This window comes from Poecilia reticulata, chromosome 4 (assembly GCF_904066995.2).
Source record: "Poecilia reticulata chromosome 4, P_reticulata-male-v2, whole genome shotgun sequence".
Lineage (NCBI taxonomy): Eukaryota > Metazoa > Chordata > Actinopteri > Cyprinodontiformes > Poeciliidae > Poecilia > Poecilia reticulata.
In genome coordinates this window covers 28,260,787-28,278,581 of record NC_088833.1, presented here as the reverse complement: position 1 = coordinate 28,278,581, position 17,795 = coordinate 28,260,787, and positions in this window count along the sequence as shown.

The window sequence follows — 17,795 nt, the reverse complement described above, 5'->3', positions numbered from 1 at the left end:
TTAAATGAAATTTGATTAATTGATTAAATGAATTTATCGGTCAACCCTTCTTGTTTGTTAGTGTTTATTAGTGTTTGTTAGTGTGAACAGGAGTAGACTAAGTACACATGTAGACTGACTGCAGTTTCTTCCAGAGAGTTCAAGATCCAGAGACGAGAGGACAAGAGTTTAGGAATGGAGGATAAATTTCTTTGTTAGTTTCTGGAGCGTGATATCATAAAATGCCGAGATAAAATCCATGAACTAGATTCGATCCTGTTATTTAAGTGAAGCTTGAAAACCCATGACTTGAAGTAGGTCTTTAACATAACATGTTGCATAATGTTTTATTTAAATGGTTGACTGCCTAAAGTAAAATATCTATTTCTGCTATGGAAGGTGGGATATATGAGGCCAAAATGTTTATTTCTGGGCTTTATATGCAGTGCCACAAACCAGCAGCAGAGGGAGCTGTAAACTACTCTGTGTCATCAAGCCAAGCGCAATGAAGCAACCAGGTCATGTTTAATCCGTGTATGTTTGCAGGGTTTTTTTCCGGCTCATATCAGGATTTAGGTGTGTTGCCGTTATAAAGCAGGAATGTGTATCCCATCCAACACGCTCATAAAATAAATAGAGGAGGGTGTTGGTGGAAATATCAGGTCACGTTATCAATCCATCTTGATAAATTGAGATATCTGAGGTATTTAGGGAACTTTCTTTATCTCCATAAAGATCATAACTTGTCATGGGAAAAAATGAAGATGGTTTGTTTGTGTAAATGGTTGACTTATCTCTGCTGAATCGCTCCAGGTTGGTGCAGGTTGGAGGAGATTTTTTTTTCCCCCTAAACAGACGGGTCAGCATGCCAGGAAAACAGTCAGCATGAAGGAGCAGCCTTGGTTCTGTGAGATAACTGGAAACGAGTCATCAGACTCAAGGATGTTCATAATGCCTTTATATCGTAAAAGATGGAATTAAGCCCCTTAGCTGGTCGCTGTAAAAGCGTTGCATGGGATAAACGGTTCGCCCTGAAACGAGTTGTTAAACTTCTGTCACCAGATAAGTTGGTTTATTTTATTTTTTATCCCAGAATTGTTGCAGCCTGCATGCATCTCTTTGTCGCACATTCCATGGTGGGGCCTCAGAGAACATGCCTGACGTGCCTCGCGTGTGTCTGTCCTACTTCTGCCTCCAACAATGCCCTTTTTGCTGAGGGGAGCGTCTCATTGTTCTCCGGGCCGCGCACGCTTTGGGACGGTGGGGGGTCGCGGGCAGTGGGCGCAGGTCGCTGATGAACACGTCTCGTGCGACGTCGAGTCGCATCAGGTCGCGTTTGAAATCTCTGCAGACTGGAAGGCGCGTTGACGCTCGGTGCCTAGAGAACGCCGAGGAAAGGAGCCAGGAGGAAAAGAATGCATTCCAGCACACAATGAGTGCATTTACGTGTATTGTTTTCCCCACTTACAGCACACACTTTACTGTACTGGTCTGTACAAGGGAAGAGAAATGGTGCCATAACCCAACTTTGATACTTCTTTGGCTATTGACGTGCAGGTAAAGAGAATAATGGGTTAGATAGTTTCATGTAAGCAGCTTGAGGCTGTTAAATGGTGAACCTTGCCATCAGTTGCTCTGCTAGTTGATACAAAATAATGGAGTTTCCAGCTGAAACACAATAGTCACCCTAAACATCTCTAAACCTCTTTGCCAAATTCTGGGTTTTCTCCAGTGTATTATAAGCCTGGCAGACCACCAGGCTTTACTTGCCCCCCACCAAGCTAAGCAATGTTTGTTTATTAAATAGATAACAGCGAGAGTAAAGACGGTTTAATTTAGGTTTACAGCTGACACGTTGAACTGGGAGTGAGGGGATCCACACCAATTGCGCCGTCGCTGCACCTGCCCGTTGGCCACACGCTAGTATTTCCAAATTATGATGCCTGCTCGTGTACCTCTGAATTAAAAAAAAAAAGAACACAAAACACATTGGGCAGCTGGTGGACTGCTACTGCCCCCATGCTTAGCAGGTTTTCTGAGGGAAACCTTGAGCTTTTCCCCCCCAGCAACACATCTCCATTCAGAAGTTGCCATGTAATCCGGCAATCTGCAGGGCCGGAAGAAGATTTTAAAATTTTGTAAATGAGGAAGAGGATGTGTTGCAGGGACAGCAGCAATGAGCAAACACCACAATTAGAATTGCGAGTCTCAGCCCAAATCTCACAGGAATGTTTGTAAACAGCACAATGGGCAAACACTGTTGTCGTGACTACCTGAAGGCGGAGTGTCAGAAAGAGCAGGAGCTTCTTAAAGAGACAGAGGCCCAACTTCAAAGCGTCAAATGTCTTTTAAGTCATATTTCATATACATATATAGCATTTTGTAACAATGGAATGTGCAAGAGAATGCCACAATGTGTCTGTAAAATACATGATATTCCCTTTTATCTTACTGATGAAACACATTTCCAGTAAGTTTTTAGCATTTTCACTCTTTAAGAACAGTCTCTTTGTATTTTTGAGGGGTTTTTGATATTGAAACACTGAAAAAAAATTCTAGTTGAAAATCTTAGTTTACTGATATATATAAACATAATTACGTCAATATAAAACACATTCACAAAGGGCATGCGTACCTATTAAAACCCAAGCAAAACCCAACGCTAGTGTTATCCACATTCCCCCTCCTACTCCCCCCCCAAAAAAGAAAAACCTCATACTTTTCCTGGAAAAAGAGAGGTTGTTGCAAACATACTTCAAGTCATTCTTGAACACTCAAGGGAAATCCATCACGTAAAGTCAAAACCTCTGTCTTTACTTTATCCACAGCAATGTCCTGAAAAAAAAGGAGGGGAATGCAAACATCTTCATCTGTTTTAATCCTCCACTGGAACGAACCACAACAATCCTAAAACCCCCGCGGCCGTCCCATGCAGACCCTAATTGAAGGAACATAATAAGAATTCTTGGAAATTAGAGTACATTGTTCATGACATTCAGCCCAGTCAGAACTGGGAATCTGGGCTACAGAGTGAGCTTTGATGTTGGATTGCCTTATGCAAAAACTATTCAGGACATTGCTTGTTCATTTACAGCTAATGGGGCCTTCAATTTGGATCATCTCCAGTCGTTAGCTTGCTAATCTACAGTACCAGACGGGTTCCAGACAGAGCCGGGCTGTGACTGCAGAAATTAGTAAAATGGAAAAGGAGCAAAAACAAACAAAAAAAAAACATTTCAAGTATCCCGGCATTCATTGATGAATAGGAGTGGGGAAGAGCCAGTTTACATTCTTCCAGCCATGGTGACATAAACAGCTCAGCATGTTTTGGTTTGTACGTCTTTTCAATTGGAATGCCTGAGGAAATGACGCCTTTCCTCAAATTTAATTGGAAATAAACTTGACCTCCTTCCCCAGTACAGTACGGACAAAATGAATGCATTGTTAACTGAAAGCAGAAAAGGTAAAGATTGGAGATTTGTGGTTTAATGTCACCATCTGGCATTAAATCCGACTAAACCTTCCTGGTTTAGGTCAAATAGGGTTACCAAGATGACTCGCTAAATTCCAGAATAATGAGCAAGTTGGGTTTTTTCTAGAATTTCTCATTGCGTTCTTTTAACCGAGACGTTTACGTATTAAGATCGCCATGTCTGTGAGCAGTTTGGGGGCGAATCCTAAATGTCTGCATCATGGTTCATCTTGTGATTGGCCAACCCGCATTTGAATCAACTAGGAGCGCGTCAGTGGATGTAGTGACTTCACGGAAAGTTCAGGAAGGAATCGTCGGGCCTCCGAAAGTCTGGCTCATCCATTGATTTCAATTTTCTTCAAACCTGACCTAGTTACACCACTTCTGCCAGGAGGAATGGACCAAAACTCCAGCAAACCGCTGTGAGAAGCTTGTTACAGGAAAGCCAAAAGGATTTCTAGCAAATACAATGTCAACATAGACTTTAAAAACTTCTTCTTTCCTTCTTCTTTTAGGAGAAGAAGGTGAAAATGATTATGATGGGCATGTTTAAGGCAATGTTATTGATTTTAGACGTTACGCTACTCTTTCAAAAACATGAACGGTGTGGAACGAGAGACGTTACAAATCACATGTTGAAGCATTATCTAAAAGCAAGTTAAAAAAAGCAATAATTCAGAATCTCAGCTCAGTATAATATTTTGAGATGTTCCACGAGGCTTAGTACCGGGACCCAAGTTATTTGTTATGTGTAAAAACAATCCTTCTACTTGTAAACTAATTTCTTAATAACTATCTTGATACAAACTAAACTAAATCAGTTCTTCATTGTTAAACGGTTTGATTTTAAAAAGTTAGTGAAATCAAAGTGTGTCTATGCTAGGAGGGAAATTTTTGATGTAAGATGTTAAATGGAAATGAAATAGAAATATGCAAAATCAAATTAAGTGTTATCGTTATCATCGATCCTTTAAATAGCACATATAAATTATCTAAATCTTCTTTTGTTTTGTAAATATCTATGTTATGTTCTTATATTTTGTGCCACCAAGAGCTGTTAGTTGTGATTACTTGAAATGTTTTATGTTTTTATTCCCAATAACTGAGAACAGTTGACAGTAAAACCACACTGAGATTCCGAGGTCTCAATTCTTTATAAGCCGACGCTACGTTCACTCTTTTTCTTTTTTCCCTTCCTTTTTTTCCTCTTTTCATTTCCATGCTCCATTACTTTGAGGCCGCTGCAGTCCGGGGGGTAGGTGATGGTGTTGTCAGGAACATTTGTTCTCAGAATTGGACCTTGTTCCCATTCCGGGAACACCCTGCTCCCTGTCCCGTTCAGCTCCGAACTCGAAGGACGCTGAAATCATTACGCAACATGCTACCCCTCATTGCTACTGCTATTTAATGGCCTTTTAAAAAAAATAATTTCAGATGTTCTTACTGAGAAACTCAAAAGTTTTTTTTACAAAATTCAAGGTTTACATGAGCATGCAGCAGCTGGGATGCCTTTCCTATTTGTCTAAAATCTGGGATTCCACCGCCTCCTGAACCAGAATCAAAACATCATTGACCCTCTTCACCTCGCCCTCCTTTCATGCCACATTCTGCCTGACTGATTCCTCGTGTTTATGTCTTTAATTACACGAACCATAAACCTGTCAGTGTTTCAGGAGATCACAGAAAAGCCTGTCATCACCTGCGGTGACGGCTCCCATAGCGTCACAGGCCATCAGGTTTCCACAGGGCTTTCTCCACAGGTTTAAAATCTCCTCACTAGTTTTTCACAATTATAACGCAAGTTAATAAAACTAGACAGATGGGAGAGATTTTAACATTTTCACCAAAGAGGTAAGCGTTTTATGCGGCGCTGCACAAGGTCTCCTTTAACACCAACTAGAGTTTTAAATTCAGTTCAGACAAGTTGAAATAAATTCTGTTAGTTTTTTTAGCGGCTGAACATTTGTACAGGAGCTGCATTTCCACTGATCATATAATTGAGCAATTCGAAATTTTGGAAATAAAATTGCTGAATGGAAACACGGCAATTTCGAAGAAAAAACTCGTATTTTTTGATCAAAAGTTTTGGTGCTAGGATGATTTTGGCCGTATAAAAATCTGTTCATTTAGCAAAATCGAAGTGAACACACTTTTACTTTTATTTTTATCACACGAGTCACTTGATCAACAACAGGATGTTGCTACTGGCACCAACCTCGAAGAAGACGACGACGGGAAGTAGTTGGAGGATGACGGCACGGCTTGTTTTTTATTGAACAAACTCATTCACGTGTGATTTTAATTGTGTTTCTTATTCAATGGAAACACAGCAACTGTGAAATTGTGTTTTTTTTTTACATTAACGAAATATTGACAAACTTTTACTCACATTTGTAATGGAAACGCAGCTATAGTGCTACCAACTGTGCCTCCATGCAGCCTTACCTAAACCCGTTTTCCCCGTGTGCTGGACGTGGTTGTGTATGTTGCTTCTAGATGAGGATTATTCAGAAATCTCGTACAGTCGTGTTTGGTATTTTTGAACTGAACCAAATGGGTTTTTTTTTTGTTTTTTTTTTTTTTTTTGTTTTACCACATAGAGAAAAAAAACTAAGCGTTTTAATTCAACTCAAAAATATCTTATTGATCCCACAGGGATAATAAAAATTCAGTTGTATAGACATAAAGAGATTAATTTGAACTTCTTAAACATTGACATAAGAAAGTTAAAAAGTTTAGAGCATGAGTCTAAACCTGTGGGTCAGAACACCACGTTAGTTACAGCACAGACATGTCACCTTACATAAGCACAGAACATACATTTGGCACTAAAGGAATTCCATACAGGAATGTGCAACCCTGCTATCATGTTTTAATAATTATTGTATCAACTTGTTAGAAATTGAGAATTATAATAAGACTTATTTTTTTGTTTTTTATCATTCTGGGCTGTAACAAAACGTTACTTTTGTTTCCTTCCAAGCTGAGCTTCTTTAACCCTGAGGACGTTGACGTGAACAGCAGGTGTTGGCTGCAGGTTTCAGGAACAAGGTTTGACTCCTTTAATACAACAGACTGAAAGGTTTATTACCAGTTCAGTAACATTTTATCTACACTGCAAAATCACAAAATCTGTTGTGCTCTAGTTTCTTGTGCAAATATTTTTGTACATTTGAAATAAGACAAAACTAACTTACAAGCAACTTGTAACATAAGTAAAATAATCTAAAAGTGGAACCAGTACTTTTTCATTGAAATTAAGGAGTGTTTGACTTTGAACAAACTCCTATTGAAAAGTTAACTTGTAAGTTAGTTTTATCTTGTTTCAAATGCACTAAGATATTTGCACCAGAACAAAAATACTTTGTAAGATTTTGTGTTTTTGCAGTGTATTAACCGTAAATCGGTTCTGCTTTCTAAATGAATAAACCAGATGACTTCGTGAAAGAAACAGTGAAAATTCAGACCCGTCTGTTGTGATAGAGAGAAGCCTCCGCATCGATAATATAGATGAAATATTTTTATGAATGCATATTTTATTGGTTTATTCTAAGAGGTTTTTTTTCTGAGCCACATCTCCACCTGCAGACAAAGGATCCCATCGGACACATTATACCCACCTGGTGATTTACATTATTGCTCTGCTGGTAACCCACCCTCACGCTGATGCATATGCTACACCACTGAAGAACAATTTGTATGCAAATGGCCTTCACTTCCTGTTCTCTATGTTCTGGGGCGAGGGTGGGATTTCCTCATTCCTGATGTCTGACCCCTCTGCTCCCCTGACTCTCTTTTCCCTTTAAATCCACGTTTCCCATCTGGTCAGAGAGGTTATCATAGCAAGACAGTGTTTGTTTAGCGAGCTCTGTATTTACCAAAGCTTTCCCCTGACATGGTACAACTAAACGAGCATAAACTGTTTCTGTTGCTATTTGGAAACATGCATGTGGATGTTAGTTACACAAACAAGAAGGAATCCTAACACACAACAGAAGCTTTTCAATACAAAGGAATAAAAACATTAAGAGGCTATAAATAAAAAGATAAAGGATATTCACTGAACGTACTACACGACTTGTTTTCATAACAGTGGTGTTGGGAAATAACGACAATAAAGAAAATAAAGAGCACAGTGGTAAAGTTACACAATCAAAAATGAACAGCAGTAATTTGGATTATTTAAAAAGTCACGAGAAAAAAACTGAGGGTTCCCTTTTCAAAGTTATATTTTCACCATGTTCTTCATTTGTAAATAGCACAGTTGCAAGCTAAATATTTAGTTAGCAAGCTAACTATTTAGCTCCAAACTAAATATTTAGCTCTGCACTAGCTAACCTAAAAATTTAGCTGCTCTTCATTCAAATCAGTCACATACTTTGCTTCCCATAGGTTAAAAACAGGAACAAACTGATTAAAAAAAATAACAGAAAATTCACAAATGATATCAAAGAAAAAATTGAAACTCAGAAAAATAAACAATTTCAGAGAATGAAGAACTGAGGAAACAAGAAGCAAATCTAAAAGTTTGTAAATATTGAGACTTTAAAACTTAAACCATAAATAAGTGAAGATATACATATAAAGTGGGCTGCACAGTGGCGCAGTTGTTAGAGCTGTTGCCTTGCAGCATAAAACATCAAGATATTTGTGATAAAATCCAACGTAATGGCAAGTGGCTTACTAGTGACAAGAGAACCATGTGTTGTAGTCACTGTGGATAAAGCAGAGCACGGCCCGGGTGTCAGTCAGGAAACACTTTCTCCAGACACAACAGGGAAAATGGCAGAAATCGGTTTCTGAAATCCAAAGAAACATCCGTAAGATTAGAGTGGAATGTCGCATTCCTTTGCAGTTGACTGAGCCCGTCTCCCAGAGTGCCTGCTATCAGGAAGTGATTCACAATAGGAGCAAATTGCCAGAAACACAAAGTCAAACTTTTACGAACAAGGTGGGGGCGGGCGGAGGAAACCGTGTCGGCTTTCATACAATAATCCTTGCCACTCTGCTCCGATACAACGATAAATAAATCAACGGGTAAACCAAAGCAACTCCATGAACAGGTTAAACCAGGGGTGTCCAAAGTGGGTTCTCGAGGGCCGGCATCCTGCATGTTTTACTTCTCTCCCTAGTGGTTGTAACAACCTCCTCAGCAAGTCAATGTTCTCCTTAGGCCTCTAATGAGCCATCATTTGATGCAGGTGTGCTAAACCAGTGAGAGAACTAAAACACGCAGGATGCCGGCCCTCGAGGACCCACTTTGGACACCCCTGAGTTAAACCATCGGAAGCAGCTCAGCTGTCAGGTCAAACGTTAAATGACTGGTCAAAGCGCCATGAGGGGCCAAGTCTAAACAAAGTGTAGCGACAGATTCCCATCGACTGAGCAGAGAATTAGTTATGAAAATGTGCAGTGGGTATAATTTATTACCATAATAAATAAGGTTCTTATTTTAAACTGTAGTTTTTCAGCCAAAGGTCATATGTTTCTAAAATGGTTGTATGTTGATTGGGCCAACACTGAACACAGTCAACATCTGATGTTAGCAAACAGTGTTTGAGCTTCAAAGCTCTAGTATGTAACTTTAAATGTGTTTTTTTACATAAACATACATATTTGTTGAAACTGTCACTATGTTGTGACAATGTGGTATGGGCCAGATAATCTGTGAAAACACCCAGCTCCTCTGCCTTCTCCCAGTCCTCCCAGTGCTAACTAGAAACAACCAATTAGAGCCAGGAGGCGGGTCTTAGTGCTGTTAATCACCCCTCGGTGTGGCGCTGCACTTAGCACACGCAGAGCCTACTGTGAATGCTAAGGCTAGTTAGCATAGCCACCAATGACTGCTGGAACAGTAAGATGTTTCTTCGCAATTAGCACATTTAGCAGCGAGTGCATGTGATTGATTGACAGCGTTAAGACCCTCCGCCTGGCTCTGATTGGTTGTTTTTGTTTCTTTAAATGGCAATAGTGGCTCATGAGATCAATCTTTTCAGATTATTTGGTGACAGTTTTAAAAAACATTTTAGATAAAAGTGACACATGCAGCTTTAAATGGAAGGAGCAAGACTTTGCACATGAAAATCTGAAGGGTTATTTTACTAATTAGGTCCTGGATCAAACACAGACCAAACCCAGCCTGAGTTAGCTGAACGTAGCACCGCTGCAGTGTGAGTTTTAACCAGCTGGGTTAGATTTTCAATCCAAAATTTGGATTAAGGCTCCGACAGCATCAGGTCAGTTTACAAGTTAGAAATTTGTTTCATACTCGTGTTTTGGTGTTTCATCCCTAGTGATGGGTAGATGAGGCGTCATGTATCGTTTCGACACATAGCAAAACTGTGTCGATTCTGTGTCACTCAATACTGACAACTACTGGGCATTAAAAATTCCTACAGGCAACGTAGTGATTTGATGACCAAGTCTATACGATAAGATTTAAGTCTTTGTATGTTATTGAATATTATATATTGTATTATGTCATATCTTCAGTTAAATTTAAAATATATATGATATGCAGTCAATAAATAATGTGACCATGTACCATAAAGTGAAAATTTAAGTGAATGTGTTTGAAAAGAGGATGCAAGGACTGTTTCTTTTTCCACAAATTTTTATATATATAAAGAAAATTTTACAACATTTAGAAATGTAGTCTGTCACGCTTTTTTGACAAAACACTACATTTCCAGCGAACCCTTGTTTTTCTAGGGGGCTGCGTTCCGAAAATAACCTGTGATAGGCGAAATCCATGAAGTAGTTACCCCTGTTTTTTAGTCATTACACAGCATAAATAAATACTCTACATTGAAACCAAATAACAAAACCTGTTTTCAGGTCAGCGGATGTGCGTGTTCATCAATCGGGCCTTAATGTGATCCGCAGTCATGTCATTACAGCGTCTCCTCCAAGCTGCTTTGCGAGATTCACAGCTGTATCTACAGCAGAGCGATGGATCTCATCAAACGAGCCTCCGGTCGGGTTTTGCTGCCTCTGGCCACACTTTTTTTTCCCAGTTGGCATTCAAAGTTTCAGTTTCCATCTCCTGAATGGTCAATCTGCATTAAATACCATAAGAAGCCCTTATACTGTTTTTACCAATCATATGGTCAATCAGGACGCAGAACACTGTGGGGGGAAAAACTGCTCAAAACAATCTGCGAAGCAGCGATACCATGAAAAGTGAACCGCGTTACAGCGAGGGATCAATGTATATGAAATAATTAATAAAATGCAACTGAGTAATCTGTAGAATGGCTGCATATCTGAGTTTATCTAGGTGTATCTGAGACTTCATTCTCATGCCTGGTCTCATAATGCCTCAACATTGAAAAGGTGGATTTATTTAAATAAGACAGTTTAGTTAAACAGATGCGACACTTAACCTGCAGAGCATAATATGAAAGTAAACTAAAAGTCCATTTCAGCTGAATTTGGATTCAGATAGATCAAGTAGAAACTGACAAGAACCGGATGAAAAAAACAAAAATGAAAACAAATTTATTTTCCAATATAATATCAAAATGGTCCCACACTGCGGAAACCTTTCCTTTGAGGCTGCTGTATAGCTGATGCTGTAAAAGATCAATAATTCATTTGGCAAATGCATTTGACAGATTGACAGATTCGCTTTCTTGTAAACACAGTTTGGCGCGTTGATCTCATTTCAAAACAGTTCCTGTATCGGTCACGTGACTTGCTGAAACCAATACGCGCACCGACACGGGTTTTGGTCTATGAGCTTGGTCTAAGTAAAAACACTAATTTGGGCACACATCGGTGTTGCCTTACCCATCACTATTCATCCCCCCTCACTTCATTTTGTAAATTAATGTTTTAAACTTGTGTCATAACCATTTCATATTCATTCATTTCTGATGGTAGTTTTTGATGAATTATAGAAAAGAAATAGAAATGAACAATTTGTCAGGATCTTGGGCTGTTGCTTTTTCTAGGTTTGTGGTTTTGTCCATTTGTTTTCTGTGCTCTGCTTTAGTTATTCTTTGCTGGGTTTAGGTCAGCCTTTTTCCTGTTTACTGTTTTACTAGTTCAGATCTTATTTATGCCATGTCTCTCTCTTTTGCTTGCCTTCTGCTCTCTCATCACACCTGCACCTCGTTTCCTATTTCGTACCTTTCCATTGTTCCAGTAATCAAATCAACCTGCCAGTATTTAACCGCCTCTCTTTCTCTCACTCCTTGCTGCTTCCTCTGGTTATACTATGTTACCTCAACAGTCCTGCTCCTCGTGTCCGCCTTATTGTTTTGTGAGTTCTTGTTTTATTATCATTTTCATCAAATTACCCACCATAGAAAACCCAGGAACACAAAGAAATCTGCAGATTATGACAATTAACAGAACAAACACACAGCAACAACCCAGGAAAATAAAGAAAGCAGGAACATACCAGCTACTAAAGTGCAGAACAAAAGCACATGGAGCACACTGAGTATGGAAAGCAAAAAGTGTAAAAACAAATAATTCCCTAAAGTTATGTTATGGAGGTTTTTTTTTTTTTTAGTTGACCGTTCAAATCTCTAAATGTAAACAAGTTTTTTCACCAGCTTGAACCAGATGGAGCCGCCTTTAAAACTTAGCCATAGCAAACGTAAAAAACGAGAACAAAACAAGTTGGATTTACAGTGTATTTTGTTTTAATTCATGTTTCTTTTTATTTTAAATATCAGTGAATATGAGAGAGTGCTGTGTATTGTGAACTCTTGGGAATCTGGATGTTATGCGGTTGCGTTTGCACGCTGTTGGATTGTATCTCTGATGGTGTCTTGGTTATAAATTACATTTATTTAACAGCATACATCCGTTTTTTATGCATTCGTTTTTAAAAGTTACCAGCTGATCTGGGGCTGCAGGTGGAAATTAGCACCAGAGCTAATTCACAATGCTTTGTTATTAGCCTGTATGGCTAGCAGCAGTTATCTTGGTTGCTGGTTAATTGCTGTAACAGAATGAACCCAGCAGGTTTCCAGTGTGTGTGGTGGGTGTTTCCCATCACCATACAGGAGAGGTTTTCCCATCATGCAGGAGGTGGAGGTGAGAGGGGACGGGTGATGTTTAGCTAGGTGGTGAAATAACATCCATGTGAATGCTAGGAGGCAGGTTTTCCCAGAGCAGCCTGTCAGTAGGTCAACCCTGACTGCTAATGATGTTTGGTTTCACTAGCATGACGACGTGTCAGAGCCACTCAAAGAAAATTTAAATATATGTATATTATCAGAATACATTTTTTTTTTCTGACTTTCTGACTTTTTTTCTCATATTATTTCAACTTTATTCTCATATCATGACTTTACTTTTTTTTTTCTTACATTTTGATTTTATTCTCGTAATGTTATGACTGTTTTCTAAATACCATGACTTTATTCTAGTGTTTGACTTAAATTTTTACTTTAATCTCATTTTATGACTTTATTGTCATATTTTTAACTTTGACTTTATTTTCAATATTCTGACTTTATTCTGTAAATATTATGACTATTGTCGTATTATTTTGACTTTATTCTGGTAATATTTTGACTTTATTCTCATAATTTTAACTTTTTGTCTTGTCAGTTCGTAACCCTGTTCTGTTATTTTGACTTTATTCTCTTAATTTTATTCTTGTGATTACTATTACGTCACATAATTAATTTATTTTTATTAGTATGACCCTAATACTCCATCATAGATTAATAACAAGTTCGAATGCGCCTTAAATTCAGCATTAAACTGTCTGAAAGTCGATTTATGTTGGAGCATTGGAGCTGAAAAAAGCGTTTTACTTCATCTGTGATGAAAGAATTTCAACAAAATGAAACGGTAACATTACATTGATCACTGAGAACCCTCTGTCTTCTTCCTGTGCTGGTAGTCCCGACAGTCATTATTAGTCGCTCTCCCCCGGTGTTTAACCTTTGCCCTCTGTTGGTGTCGGGGCAGTGAACTGTTTAGCTTGTGTCTCAGAGGTCCGCCACCTGCTCTCTGTGTGACACCAGCCCCTCTCTGGGTCTCAAGCACAGAGCCATCAATCTCTGCACACTGGCCAATGGGCCGATGGAGGACTCAACTCATCCTGATCTGACCTGGAAGTCCAGGCTCTGCTCGGCCATCTGTTTCCAAACAGATCGGATCTGCACAGATGGGGATGGGGGGAGGCGGGGTTATGCGAGTCCGTACACATGTTCAGCACAAAGCAGAAAGATTAAAAGAAATGTAGCATTGGAAAAAAAAACACTATCAACAGCTGACTTCAACTAAATAAGATGTTAAAGTTGTCAGAACTCCCTACAACAGGATTTCTACTGAACCACAAACCTTCATGAATTTTATTAGAGTCTCACATGACAGACAGTAGTGCACATTTGTGAGGTGGAAGGAAAATGATACTTCTTTTTTTAAAAAAATGTTTTATGTATAAAATTTTGAAACGGCTCAGTGAGTAAAGCACATGCAAAATATTGTTTCTAAGCCATTCAATTGTTGTTCTGGGTGTATGTATATGCTGCAAAAACACAATCTTATCAAGTATTTCTGTCTAGTTTCTAGTGGACATGTCTTGGGGCACTTAAAGTAACGCAAAACTAACTTGCTATAACATTTTCAGCAAGATTCAGGAGCTTGTTTGAAGTCAGTTCCTTAATGTTGATGTAAAAAAACTTGTTCCAGTAGATTTTCACTTAAAAATAATTTTTTCCCATGTTATAAGTTAAATAATCTGCCAGTGGAACTAGTAGTTTCTTAAAAAAAACTAGACTACATTAAACTACACTAGTTTTTTTTAAACTTGTAAACCTTGTACCGTTTGTAGCCCTATAAAATACATTCTGTTTTATGGAAAATAAGGAAAAGTTCAAGTGGTGCTAATATTTTTTCACTTTTATTATTAACTGAAATGTACGAAAGAGGATTAGGGCCACTGGAAAAAAAAACAGTTCTGACTTTAATCTCAGAATTCTGACTTTAATCTCAGAATTCTGAGATTAAAGTCAGAACTGTGAGTTTAAAGTCAGAATTCTGACTTTAAACTCAGAATTCTTACTTTTTTTCTCAGAATTCTGAGATTAAAGTCAGAACTGTTTAATTTTTTTTTCCCAGTGGCCCTAATCCTCTTCCGTAGAAATGAAAGCAGAGGCCTCCTTTCATATTTTGCGTTGTTGGCTGTTCTTGCAGTCTGTGTGTATGGTACACACTTCATGATGTGCGTGTGTGTGTGTGTGTGTGTGTGTGTGTGTGTGTGTGTGTGTGTGTGTGTGTGTGTGTGTGTGTGTGTGTGTGTGTGTGTGTGTGTGTGTGTGTGTGTGTGTGTGTGTGTGCACGTCCATATGGTGGGAGCCGACAGGTGCTTCTGCCTCCGAGCTGGAGGGCAGGAGATACTCAGTGCTTTGTCTCCCCACAAACATCTGCCTGTTAGCCCTGCAGCCCTGTGACATCCCATGAAATTCCATCCTCTTTGTTTTTAGAAAGCTAATACGTCATTCATCTTTCAACAAAACTCACCTTTGTTCTTCTAACGGTTGCTCAATCTAGGCAATGAATGAACAATATACCTATAAAACGCTAGCTAATTGTATTTTTAACTTCCTTCAGGTGTTGTTTTTTTTTCCTAAGGTATTTGGCACCACAAGCATTTAAGAGAACGCTCATGTTGTGTGTTGACACACAGCAGCGCCCTTGTTGTGAGACAACACCCGGGGCTTGTTTCCCTGAAGCAGTTAGATTTAGCTCAGCGTCTTCCGAAGCTATCAGAAACACTGGGAACAAGGGATGTCTGGGTTTGCTTTGAGGAGTGTTTACATGCATCACACGTCCAGTGAGTATATTTCCATCTCAGTGATGGTTGCGGCTGTTCACACAGCAGGCAAACGTGACCCAAAATCCGCTCTCTTTGCCTGTATTCCAGCTACATTCCAGCTACATCCAACTTTTTCACGGCAGTCGGAACGGCTCAGTCCCAATCTTCTCAGCCAAAAAGCAAAAAAAAAAAACGTCAACATGCTGAACTCAGAAGGATGTAGATGTCACACAACAGAGCGCTGTTTACTGAATGGTTTAAAGTTTATCCAGCAGCGGAAGCTGACAATATTGTCACAAGATCATAACAAGGCAGAGGAAGCTGATAAAAAGAAAAAAGCACAATAAATAGCGGTGCTCTTTTGTGAAGCATTGTTTGCAACTTCTGTAACGAAGCCTGTGGATGTGTAGTCAGAGGTAAGAGAGGTGGGATTGTGATGCGCTTCCATTACAAATCTGCGCAAAACTTTGTCAATGTTCCGCTAATGTCAAAAAATTAATAAATACAAATTTTCACAATTGCAGGGTTTTCCATTAAATAAGAAATACAAATCACATGAAAAGTTTGTTCACATAATGGAAAAAAACATCATCCTGTTACCACTTCCTGCCGTCTTCGTCGTCTATTCCGCCAGTAGTAACATCCGGTTGTTGATCATGTGACCCGAGATGCATTTCAGCCGGATCAAAATACACTTTTGATATGACTGAAAGATCACTTCATCATATCACAAAAACTTTATTGAAAAACTGGATTTTTTTCCCCTAAATTTGGGTTTCCATTAACCAAATTTATCTTCGTTCTTTCAATTTGGGCATTTTTATGGTTAATGAAAACGCAGTTATTGACACAGACTTCATTCATTCGTTTCATACGTCCGTAATCATAATTTTCACAATGCTTCCTGAAAAAACTAACAGAAAGCATTGTGTCCTTGATTTCACCATTTTTCCCTCTTTGTTTGCTCTTGTCCACGTTCATCTATAAGAGCTGCTGAACAGAACAGGGATGCATAGACTGGCGGCCTGATGGGACAAATGCGATGCTTTGAATAAAACGAGACCCAGATATTTGCTGTCCTTATCTTGTTACAGTTATTCTGAAATTATGCAGAACAAAAGGCGTAGCAGTAATGAGCCCATGGGACACAAACGAAAATATGTGTCTTATCTGTAAACGGCGTCTCCCCAAGGCGTAGTCCTGTTTACAGTTCCTCACCAGCTCAGTGTCATTTGTTTACTTTTTTGTTAATGTGAGAAATTTCTTGTGTCACCAAGAGCAAGAGGCCCATGTCTGCTGGACCTGGAACAAGTCACACTTGTGTAAATGTTTTTGTCTTACGGCCCTCCAACATGGCTACTGGCATTTGGTTGGCTGCTTTTTTTCCCCCTACAATTCATATCACACTTAAAAAAAGATGGAAGCTTTTTTTTTCTTTCTTGCTATCTGACATTAAATCAGATTAAAGTCTCCTTTTTAGGTTGGTTAGAAAAAGCAAAATCATTTCCACTTTCTTAATGGGAAAGAAAAAAGATTTTTATTACTTTCTTTAGAGTCAAATCTTACTATAAGCTAAGAGAATTATGCCATGATGTCCTGGTTTTGTTAGCTTCTGGTTAATTCGCGACATTTAAGTAAACTGGAGACAACATGCTGCTTCATAGTGTGAAATCATGGATAAATCAAAGAAATCTGACAAGTTGTCCAGAAGAGAATTTTTGACTTCCTAAACGGTGGCATGGACGTTTCAGAATCAAATGTGTCCATGGACCCGACCATAATGAAATCAGAAGATGCTTTACAGCGTCATTCCCTGAAACGATTCCTGCACAAACATGGGCTGAAAAGCCAACCAGGGACAAAGGAGTAATTCCTCCAAAAGCAACAGAAAGTCCCAAATTCTACTTTTAAAATTCACTCACACCAAGGCTTTATTTTTGGAAACATGTCCTGTCCTGTGACGAGCTAATATTGAACACTGGTAAAAAGTTGTGATGAGTTCCTGCAGGCGGAGTTTCAGAAAGAACAGGAGTTTTTAAAGCGACAGAGACCCAATTTCAAGGTGCTAAATTATAAAGTTAAATATTTTTAAGTCATGTCTTTATATATAACACCTGAAGTTAACATAATTATGTTATTGTGCTATAAAATAGCACTACTTGCCCAGAAAATACAAAATACTTCCCCAGGTTCCAACTCTTCAGGAAACGCCATGAGCAAATGAGCAGGTCCACCATTCATCACACACTTTTTTCCCCTCTCTTTTTGTAATAAAAAAGGGTTTGAAGTTACAAGAGTGTCATTAGAGAGCCGCCACTCTGCGCCGTTTGAAGCCCACTGATGGGAGGCTCGGTCAGACCCCATGCACATGGTAATGCGAGGAATGTGGCCATTTCCTCCTTTTGCAGGAAACAAAGGGAGTTGCTCCAGCGCCAAGCCTTTCATACCTCACGTAACAAGGCTGTTGCTCTCAGATCAGTGTCTGTATTGTGTTAACCCAGTAAGCCGGGCCATTAACGACCTTCAAGAGGCCAGCCTTTAAAGCTCCGTCTGACA